Genomic DNA, 11,385 nt, shown 5'->3' on the forward strand with positions numbered 1-11,385 from the left:
TAAGCACCGAACCTTGGGGGACTCCCTGCTGCAGGGGGGCTATGGAGGAGGAGCAATGGTTAAAGTGAATGAACTGTTGCTGTTTGTGAGGTAGGACTGGAGCCAGAAGAGAGCAGAGCCGGTGATGCTGAGTGAGTTTTTGAGGCGGGACAGGAGGATAGAGTGGCTGATTGTGTCGAATGCTGCAGTGAGGTCCAAGAGGACGAGGATGGAGAGGTGGCCAGAGTCGGAGGAGAGGAGGAGATCATTTGTAACTTTGAGCAGAGCTGTTTCGGTGCTGTGTTTGGGACGGAAGCCGGATTGGAAGGGTTCATAGAGACTGTTTGAGGTGAGGTGGGTTTGAAGTTGGGCGGCGAAGACACGTTCCAGGATTTTAGACAGAAAGGGAAGGTTGGATATGGGACGGAAATTTGCACAGTTATCAGGGTCAAGGTTGGGTTTTTTGAGGATGGGGGTGATAGCAGCCAGCTTGAGAGACTGTGAGACAGAACCGGAGGAGAGGGAGGAGTTTATGATTTGGGTGATCAGTGGAGAGAGTGCAGGAAGACAGGCTTTGATGAGAGGAGAGGGAATGGGATCCAGGGAGCATGTAGAATGTTTAATGCCGGAAAAAAGTTTTGTCAGGTGAGCAGGGGAAATGGGTGTGAAGTGAGAGAGCTGTTGAAGGGGCGGAGGAGGATCAGGTGGAGCAGTGTGGGAGGAGGAGAGGTCTATTGAAATGTAAATGGAATCTATTTTGGACTGAAAGGATTGAAATTGATTGCATTTGTCAGTGGTGAAGGAAGATGAGGTGTTGACTAGTGTGTTTATGTTTTACTTATGTTTTACTTATGTTTTATTTACTTGTTTAGTTTTAACTTATTTTATTATTTTTAATAATTTTAGATTTGCCAGTGTTTCCTTTGAGGAGCCCTCTGCACCGGGAGCTGTGGTTGGCTGTGACTGCTGGGCCCTGGCTCGTGGGCCCTGGAGGTTTGGTCTTGACCTCATCTCTTCTCTGGGCCCTGGGCTGGTGTCCTGTGGCTGTGGGTGACCCTGCTCCTGGTGCAGATGGGTCCTCTGGTGGAGTTCTCTCATCTGGTTCATCTTTATCCAGCCTATTGCATTAAACATATTTTAAATGAAACCAAAGGTATTTTAACATGTGTTGGGGTGGGGGGTTGTTTGGTTGTGTTTATTGATGTGTTGGGGTTGGGTTGTTTGGCTGTGGGGTGGTTGGGTGGTTGGGTGGGTTTGGTGGGTGGTATGATTTTAATGCTTTGTAAAGCACTTTGTGTTACTTTTTTTTTTGTATGAAAAGCGCTCTATAAATAAAGTTTGATTTGATTTGATTTGATGACATGCTTTATTAATTTCTCTTTGTTATTTGGGCTGATTGGGACCTGATGAGTCTAAATACAAATAATTATCTTTTTACATTATATAGTTTCTGAGAAAAAAAAAAAAAAAGTAAATCAAATGTCCTCATATGTGGACATTTTAATAATTTTGATAAAACATTTGAATAATGATTTACAAAAACTATTTGTTAAGACACTGAACACAGCAACATTTGTACTGAACGTAAAAACAAAATGAGAAACAACAATTGTGGCTCTTGGAACAATGTGTCTTGTGTGAAGAGCTGCTGACAGGAGCAGGAAGAAAACATTTTAAAAATAAAATATTCTAAACATTCTAAAGTGTTAAAAAATGAAGATTTATAATATATTTGCATTGTTGCTGTTCTTGTATGCTGTTATTCTTCTTCGAAAAATTTGCATTGTGGCCTAGACAACCCAAAATGTATTGTCCACATATGAGGACACCAGGTCTCGGGAGGATAAGAACAGTGTGATTGGTTTAATGGGTATCTACACTTCAAACTCCGCCCCTGCAGCCTGGGGTGATGCGTGATGTCACATAGTACTTAAAATTGCAAATTACTAGTTTTTTCCCACAAAGTTGCAAATTTACATAGTGTACACTAAAAATGCCAAAAAAAATAAATAAATAAATAAATACTCAGAGCAATAGGCAGTACTATTGGAACACCATATACACAGTGTAGTAGCAAAACAATGATTGAGTATGGTTTAATAAATTGTAAAGTATCACACTACAGCATACTTTTACTTCTACCTGAGTAATATAGCGTACAGTGTAAAAGTACTCTTACTTGAATAAAAGTTTTGGTTCCACTGTGAGTAACCCTACAGATGACAAAAGATTTATGTTCACAATATGAAATTATTTGTTTCTTGCATTTTCATATATATCTTTGTGTTTTCAAAATATCGTGGTAAATCCTTAAAAAAAAATGATTCTGTGCATTGGTAAATGTTTTGTTAATACATCCATTTACTAAGTAGTAGTTTCCTCAAATGTTTTCTAGTGGTCATTCTGTATAAGAAGGGGGACCAGAGGGTGTGTTCCAATTACAGGGAAATCACTCTCCGCAGCCTTCCTGGTAAGGTCTACTCCAGGGTACTGGAGAGGAGAATCCGTCCGATAGTCGAATCTCAGATTCAGGAGGAGCAGTGCGGTTTTCGTCTTGGTTGCGGAACACTGGACCAGCTGCACACTCTCCATTGGGTGCTTGAGGGTTCATGGGAGTTTGCCTAACCAGTCTACATGTGTTTTCTGGATCTCGAGAAGGCATTTGAACGTGTCCCTCATGGTGGCTCTTTGCTAAGGGCTGTTCGATCCCTGTATGACTGATGCAGGAGCTGTGTTTGCATTGCCGACAGTAAGTCACACCTGTTCCTGGTGTATGTTGGACTCTGCCAGGACTGTCAGCAGTTCTGTTCATTGTTTTATGAACAGAATTTCTAGGTGCAGTCAGGGGCCGGAGAGGGTCTGGTTTGGGAACCACAAGATCTGTTGGTTTCTTCGAGCCAGAACCAGCAGCAGGCATTTGGGCAGTTTGCAGCGTGCGAGTGTGAAGCGGCTGGGATGAGAATCAGCTCCTCCAAATCCGAGGCCATGGTTCTAGACTGGAAAAAGGTGGCTTGCCCTCTTCGGGTGGGTGGTGAGTCTCTGCCTCAAGTGGAGGAGTCTTGTTCACGAGTGAGGGACGGATGGAGTGTGAGATTGACAGGCGGATTGGTGCAGCATCTGCAGTGATGCGGTTGCTGTATTGGACCATTGTGGTAAAGAAGGAGCTGAATGGAAAGGTGAAGCTATCAATTTACTGGTCACTCTACGTTCCTACCCTCACCTATAGTCATAAGCTCTGGGTCATGACCGAAACGACAAGACCCAGAGCGGATACAAGCGGCTGAAATTGGCTTCCTCCACAGGGTGGCTGGGCACTCCCTTAGAGATAGGGTGCTCAAGCTAAGGCTCAGTCACACGGGAGGAGCTCAGAGTGGAGCCACTGCGAGGGAAGTCTGGGAATCCCTGCTTAGACTGCTGCCCCCGCGACCTGGTTCTGGATAAGCAGAAGAAAATGGATGGATGGGTTTTCTAGTCAAATTTTCAAATTCTTTGGACCATTAGTACTTCTACTTGAGTTATATTATTTTGAATTAAGCATATTTTTTTGGCCAAGTATCACTTCTATTAAAGAAGTGGTACCATATATTGACTGTCTCAAAATGTGAAAAACAGAACTAGTTAATTTTGGTTTGCAGTGGTCCAAAGTTCCTCACTTTCCTAATGCATTCTGAGCATCCTAATTATACACCTCTTTAAGCTCTGTTCTCAACTCTCTAGAGACCAGAGCGGAATATTATAGTAGTGCAAGCAAACACTAGCATGCTAACAGCACACTTTATGATTCTCAGAAAATAAATTAGATGCAGACGACACACACAAATAGGTACTAAAACTAATATAAAAATTAGACACTCATTTGAGCAAGAGTCCATACTAAAAAAAGTCACATTCACGGGACAGAAATGAACCTTTCCTGAATAGCTTTAGAATGATCTTGAACTGTATCAGGTATAAGCCTATATAGACTAGTATACACCCATGGACCACTATGGAACCTACCTGGACCACTGAGGGATTACACAAATATAAGAGGAAGCACTTTGATTTAATATTGAAAATCACAACCATGTCTAAATAAAGAGGTGGTTTCGGAATCGGTATTGTCTATTTCTTAGTACTGAAATTGAGTTTGAAATTTTAGTATCTCGAGTAAATCCACAAGTAAAAATTTGTAACACAAGTAAATCCACAAGCCTCATAATTAAATATCCAATTAAACTGGCTGCACTGGATTTTTTTATTTCTGTTTGTATTTCAACAAAATGTGTCTTACCCTAGCACACATATATTGTAAGGCAGCTTAGGGTCAAAATGAGACTGCTGTGTCTGATTTCCAATACTTTTGACAACCCTAGTCTTTACCTCTAAGTACTGAGCAGTAGCGTTTAAACTCTATCTCCATGCCTTGGTGAGTTTTTGGTGCATTGATAATGGGCTAAGCCTCTGTCTGTATTGTGTGAGTGAGCAGCAGCAGTCAGGCACAAATGGGTGTGAATGAGGATTAATGAGGAGGAGGCGTGTGGGAATAGAAGACACTGTGACACCACTGTTTATTTAGCCTGAAAAGCAGACAGGGAATCATACAAACTGGTGACAGTAATTTTAACTAAGATGGAATTTACAGCTGGTGTTACACTGCCTTCTACTCTCTTTAAGTTGTCCTATAGACAGTATAAAGAAGTGGACTAAGTGAGTGTGACATCACCCATTGCGTTTGGCTCCAGCCAAGCTGGAGGCTAGTGATTATAAGGGCAAATTTGGAGCTGAGTTCCATATTTGGAATTCCGACCACAAGTATCATAGGTAAGGCCCCTTCCCGCCCCCACCACTGGTTTGGCAGGGAGCAGGCGCTTAGCAATGCTGTCTATCAAACCTGTTGCTCTCAGTTGCAGTAGCGACCTCAGCGAAAGAAGGCTGCCCATTGGTCAAAATAGTGAAATGAAAACACCAGGATCATGTAGCGCTGGTAAAAATGTTAATTTTAAGACCAAAATGACTAGCCTAACAGTTAGCATTTTTCAACAGAAAGTGAATTGAAGCCAAAAGCGTGCTCATGCTCACTTCCTATTTGGAATGGGTTAGCTGCATTTACATATGAGTTGTCCTTGCAAAAAAAAGATGACAAAACTTTACAAAGACAAGTGGGTCTGGAAAGTATCTTGTCTCCCAGATTCCAGATGGGTGTGATTGACTGGTAGATTAACCAATCAGACAGACATATTAGTATATTTGTGTCAAAAACAAACATGGCTGCTTACATGTAAAAAATGAAAAGAAACAACACAGAGGACTGAGAAACTGTGGATTTTTTGCAATTTGAATGTTACGCGAATTTTGGAGAGGAGATGCCTTATGCAGTAATTAGCGGCTGTCGTTGGAGGTTTGTCAGACTCTATGGTCTGATTCTAGACCCTTCTGATTCATACAGAATGTAGAAGGGACTGGCTGCTCAGCAGGTCTGACAGATGGTTGGACTTTAAAAACACAGTGAATAAAACACAACTCCACATATGTTACTGAAGAAGTCACATTATAACAAGCTTAAAGGGCTCATATTATGCTATTTTCTGATCTAAGTTATAATGTTGTTTCCTCATCAAAAACATACCCAGAGTTTTGTTTCATTCAACCATGTTTAACACACAAACCCTGCATATTTAGACATATTTATTTCTCTCAAACAGAAAACACTCTGTTCCACCTTGTGATGTCATGGGGTAACAGGAAGCACTGTTAGAGATTTTTAATCTCCATACACCTTCAGAAGAAACATTGCATAAATTCAGCCCTGGAAGTGCTAATCTCTTCTGAATAAAAGGTAAAAGGTAGCTTTTAACATGAAAACTACTACTGCATCACAAGGTGGAACAGAGCATTTTGAGCTTTGGAGATACAGACAGACTAATAGTAAAGGGTTATTCAAACATGTGTAAATGAAACACAATACAACTCAAGGTATGTTTCTGATGAGGTAACATGGCTCAAAAAGCTCACAGAGTCAATTTTGCATAATATAGGACGTTGAATGTGTCTTGAATCAGTCTGTGTAAGTGAATAAGGCATTGTCACTATTAGTATATGTGCCATATAGCTGGACTATAATGAAAAGCTAAGTGTTGTCAGCCTGATGGTGATGAAGTCTGATAGCAGCACTCACTGGATAATGTCAGTAATGAGAGCATCACACAAGACCACAGCAGAGCCAAGCACTGCACCGGGCCAAAGTACTGTCTGAGGCATGGAGCAGCTGTGCAGTATGGAGACGCCAAACAGACACACCAACATAGGCTAGTAACACTGGGACTAGATTTGCCTGGCAAGACCAGACTGATATCTCTCTGTATTTTTATGCACCTTATTCCAGAGGTTGTTGTGATCACCACATGGCAAAGATTCATAGATTGCAATCTAAACTTTGGTTGATCTCAGTGATAAGGCAAGTGCATTTCAATCGATAGGTCTACAGCTAAACCTGTGGCAGTACTAGTGTGTGGTACTAAATATCACCACTCTTTTGTTTGAGTCAGGGCCACAGTAGCTTTATGTCTCTTCACGTGTTCTCGAATTTCTCAACTTTTGACTTAAATCTGCACAAGCTGACCAAAAGTCCAGTGTCTCCTTCCCTCTGCTTCTCTGTGTGTGATACTGTCTGCCCTCGCTCCCCCTCACTTCCACTTCCAGCAGCAGCTCCTCACTTTTTCTCCTCTTTCTCTCCTCTGGCACTTCTTATCATTATAATCCAAGTTACAGAAAGTAAACTCTCTTCTCACCATTTATGAGTGAAACTTAAGACGTAATTTAGTGTATGGACATTGCACGTGTTTCTGCTGATAGCAGTAACGCCAGCATGTTTTTAGGCTTAATATATTGTACGAACTCAATCCACACTGTGGATTTCTCTGGAATTATTGGTCCTATCACCACGAAATAAAAACTGTAGTAACTCTGACACCCTGCTCTCTATACCTGAAGTTCACCTCTTCATCTTTCTATAAGATGGAAGAAGATCGTCTTGAAAATTAAGATCAATATAAGGAAAAAAAATAGTGTTTTTTTTGTTTTTTTTTTCTCATATCACCCAGCCCTAGATGCTGCTGCTCAATCTGACAATGATGCCATAAAGATGCTCAGATTTAAGTCTAACAGAGCTTCAGTAGTGCCCACAGTTAGCATCACACCCCCAGGGAATGACATTAGCTTCTAAGTATCAGCACTAGCTTGGCTGCATTTTGGGCATCCTCATAGACCTCTAGAGCTGAAACATTTTTATTTCAAGGTCACAAGAGATGTCCCTCAGCAATTACCAGGGGCCCCTGTGGGAGATGAAAAGTCAAAGAGAGCCAAAAGCAGTGGCCCCAGACTCAGCTAATCACTTGCCTATTGATCACACTTAAAATTAACCAGCCCCCCTTTTGTAGCAGCTAAAGACAGGCTCACTAAATGATGTTTTGTGTTTCCTGTATCACTTCAGGGGATATATCCAGACCCCTCTCCACGGATGGTGTCCAACAAGTGGATCTATACAGATGTCATTTTGGATTCTATTCAGAGTTGCCAGGTCTGCTTCTTAATAGCATCTTTGGGTTTCTTTTTTGGAGAGTCACTTGTACATATAGATTCACGGTTGCTTGTTTCCTGAGATTGACTTTCACATAACTTCTATGGGGAATTAATTGCTAACACATTTAGATCGCCTTTTATTGTTTTGAAAATGCTATATTCATCAATAACAACAGATTGACATTTTGTTTTTGTTCTCTGCACTACGTCACTCCTCCCTCAGAGCACTATTGCATTACAATCGACATGCATCCCGCAAATGAAACTACTGCACGTCACATCAAGTTTGTGAAGTTGTAGTGAATTGTTTTGTAACATGCTATACAAAATTAACGTGTAGGAGCATGGATGACATAGGCTTGTTGATTGAGTTTTGTACAGAAACACACTGCTAACGGTAAGGGGGTTTGAATAGGACCTGAGAGAGAAAATGGAAACGTTATGACATGGTAGAAAGCTCCAAAAAGTTGATTTTGCATAATACCTTCTCTTTAAAGATTTTCTAAGTTGACATTTTGAGGTTTTAACATTGTCCCGTCATCAACAAGCAGATCTAGAGTTGTATTTTGCTTCATTCACACTGGTTTCAGTCTGCTCCTCCTGAACCTCTAAAAGCCTTTTTAACTTTTCCAGGATTTTTGCAACACAGATAGAAGCCCTGCCCCATTTTTAAGTCCATAAACCCTCACCAGACTCATTTTAAGCATTTTGATTGCCAAATTGTGTTAATTACAAATGTGTATTCATTAACATGTCAGATCATGTGCCCCCTTACTTACTTGGGTCCACAATGTAAATACCCATCAACGCATAGCATACATTTTAGATTTCTTAAGCTGTCCTACAATCTTTGTGTTGTTTCAGGCCAAATCTACAAATTTATTGATCCAGATAACCACAATAAATTTGAAAAGAACCCAAAGTCCAGACTTTTATTAAAGTAGATTGGTGCTGGCTAAAGCTGCTGAAAAATCCCTCCAAACCTCCTCAGATTCATGTTATGTGGAGGGAGAAGTATGAAGGGGGGTTGGAAGGGTTATTCAGGAGTCTGGTGATGAGAGAGAACTGTGCTGGGGTCTGGTGGTGTGGGAGGGCTGTGCTGGGGTCTGGTGATGAGGGAGGGCTGTGCTGGGGTCTGGTGGTGTGGGAGGGCTGTGCTGGGGTCTGGTGATGAGGGAGGGCTGTGCTGGGGTCTGGTGGTGTGGGAGGGCTGTGCTGGGGTCTGGTGGTGTGAGAGGGCTGTGCTGGGGTCTGGTGGTGTGGGAGGGTTATGTTGGGGTCTGGTGGTGTGGGAGGGCTGTGCTGGGGTCTGGGGGTGTGGGAGGGTTATGTTGGGGTCTGGTGATGAGGGAGGGCTGTGCTGGGTTCTGGTGGTGTGGGAGGGTTGTGTTGGGGTCTGGTGATGAGGGAGGGCTGTGCTGGGGTCTGGTGGTGTGGGAGGGCTGTGCTGGGGTCTGGTGATGAGGGAGGGCTGTGCTGGGGTCTGGTGGTGTGGGAGGGCTTGCTGGGGTCTGGTGGTGTGGGAGGGTTATGTTGGGGTCTGGTGATGAGGGAGGGCTGTGCTGGGGTCTGGTGGTGTGGGAGGGCTGTGCTGGGGTCTGGTGGTGTGGGAGGGCTGTGCTGGGGTCTGGTGGGGTGGGAGGGTTATGTTGGGGTCTGGTGATGAAGGAGGGCTGTGCTGGGGTCTGGTGGTGTGGGAGGGCTGTGCTGGGGTCTGGTGGTGTGGGAGGGTTATGTTGGGGTCTGGTGATGAGGGAGGGCTGTGCTGGGGTCTGGTGGGGTGGGAGGGTTATGTTGGGGTCTGGTGATGAGGGAGGGCTGTGCTGGGGTCTGGTGGTGTGGGAGGGCTGTGCTGGGGTCTGGTGGTGTGGGAGGGTTATGTTGGGGTCTGGTGATGAGGGAGGGCTGTGCTGGGGTCTGGTGGTGTGGGAGGGCTGTGCTGGGGTCTGGTGGGGTGGGAGGGTTATGTTGGGGTCTGGTGATGAGGGAGGGCTGTGCTGGGGTCTGGTGGTGTGGGAGGGCTGTGCTGGGGTCTGGTGGTGTGGGAGGGTTATGTTGGGGTCTGGTGATGAGGGAGGGCTGTGCTGGGGTCTGGTGGTGTGGGAGGGCTGTGCTGGGGTCTGGTGGTGTGAGAGGGTTGAGCTGGGGTCTGGTGGTGTGGGAGGGTGAAGTGGGTTGGCAGTGTGGGAGGGTTATGTGGGTCTGGCGGTCCACCATTTTGGCACAGATCCTGTACACAGTTCCTATCAGTGAGAAACACACTGCTCCACAGAGAGAACACGTGAGCTGGGAGGATCCGTTCATCATTTGGATCTGGCAACCCTCACAGTAAACATAACAGGCCCTATATTCTATTTCCCTATGTGTCCAGTATGGGGGACTCTTCCAGCTATTCCTTTTTTGTTTGCATGTTCTTCCTGTGCTTTGGTTTCACCCATCAAACCAAGCATGCACATCAGGTACAAAGTAAACCATAACTATTTAAAACTTTACCAGTACCAACTGTCTAAGTCTAAGACATACATGTTTTTGTTATTTTTAAAGGTCCTATATTACACAAAATATACTTGTGAACTTTTAGCCATCTCATTACCTCCTCAAAAACATACCTGGAGTTTTGTTTAGTTTATTTTCCAAATGTTTGAGTAGCCCAACTTTATTAGGGTGGCTACATCCCCAGAACTTAAAATGCTCTCTTCCACCTTGTAATGTCACAAAGTGGTAGTTTTCAAGTTAACAGCTACCTTTTACATTTTGTTTACTACAGTTTGGCAATACCAGGGTTGAGACCATCCGAATGATTTTAGTGAAGGTGCATGAAGTTTAAAAACACAGTGGAACAGGGTGTTTTGTGTTTGAGGGAAGAACTCAGCCTAAATAGGCAGGAGTTGTGTCTTAAACATGTGTCTGAATGAAACAAAACACAACTCCAGGTACATTTGATGACAAAACATTATAACATGGATCAGAAAATCGTCTAATATGAGCCATTTATTTTTTGAATCACAACTGAAGCGGTAAGACAACGGTACAACACACTCTACCTGACTTCCTCATTCTCCCTCTCTCCCTCCCTCACTTTCACTTTCATATATCCTGCTGAGTTTATATATGGGAGTGTAATGGGTGTGTATCTGAAAACACATTATTATTTATTATGTAAATTAAATGTAGCTGGATGTTAGTGACAGCTGCATTAGTCCCCATTGGAGGTTCAAACTTGGATCTCGGAATGACGTAATTTCCCAGGTAAACATCAGATGCGCGTTCCCGTTGTCAAGTCTGAAAAACAATGACCAGTATATTATAGTTAAACGCTCAAGTAATAAATAGGAAAGTGCTCAAAATGAGAATCCTGTCAGGTTCATTTAGAAGCATTGTTATTACACTAATAGTAAATAAAGCAATGTTTGAGAGTGAATTTCTGCTTTTGTTAAGATTAGCTCTGTGTACATGCTAGCAACATTATCATTTTCCCTTAAAATAGATTTAAGGCAGCGTCCACCACTAATCAGACTGGAAGGAGTGGCTTGGATGAGCAGCAAAGCATCTTCACCCCTACAACTTTTGACCAGGTAACAGATTTAAACTTTTCTTTTACTATGGATCATACTTGGACGACTGAGGGATTACACAGACACCATTAGCATACCAAATGAAGGGCACAGCCACATTGGGTCATCTAACTCAAGCTCTGAATTGTCCACCTACTTTCAGGGTAGAACTTCCGAGATTGTGAGAAGTTCCAGTTGTCATGTCCATGTGTAAAATCTAACCTCCAAGGACAACCGGAATGCACTATAAGGCACACCATTCATTTGAGTAGGAATTTGACTACATCACAAA

Source organism: Periophthalmus magnuspinnatus, chromosome 18, assembly GCF_009829125.3.
Source record: "Periophthalmus magnuspinnatus isolate fPerMag1 chromosome 18, fPerMag1.2.pri, whole genome shotgun sequence".
Lineage (NCBI taxonomy): Eukaryota > Metazoa > Chordata > Actinopteri > Gobiiformes > Gobiidae > Periophthalmus > Periophthalmus magnuspinnatus.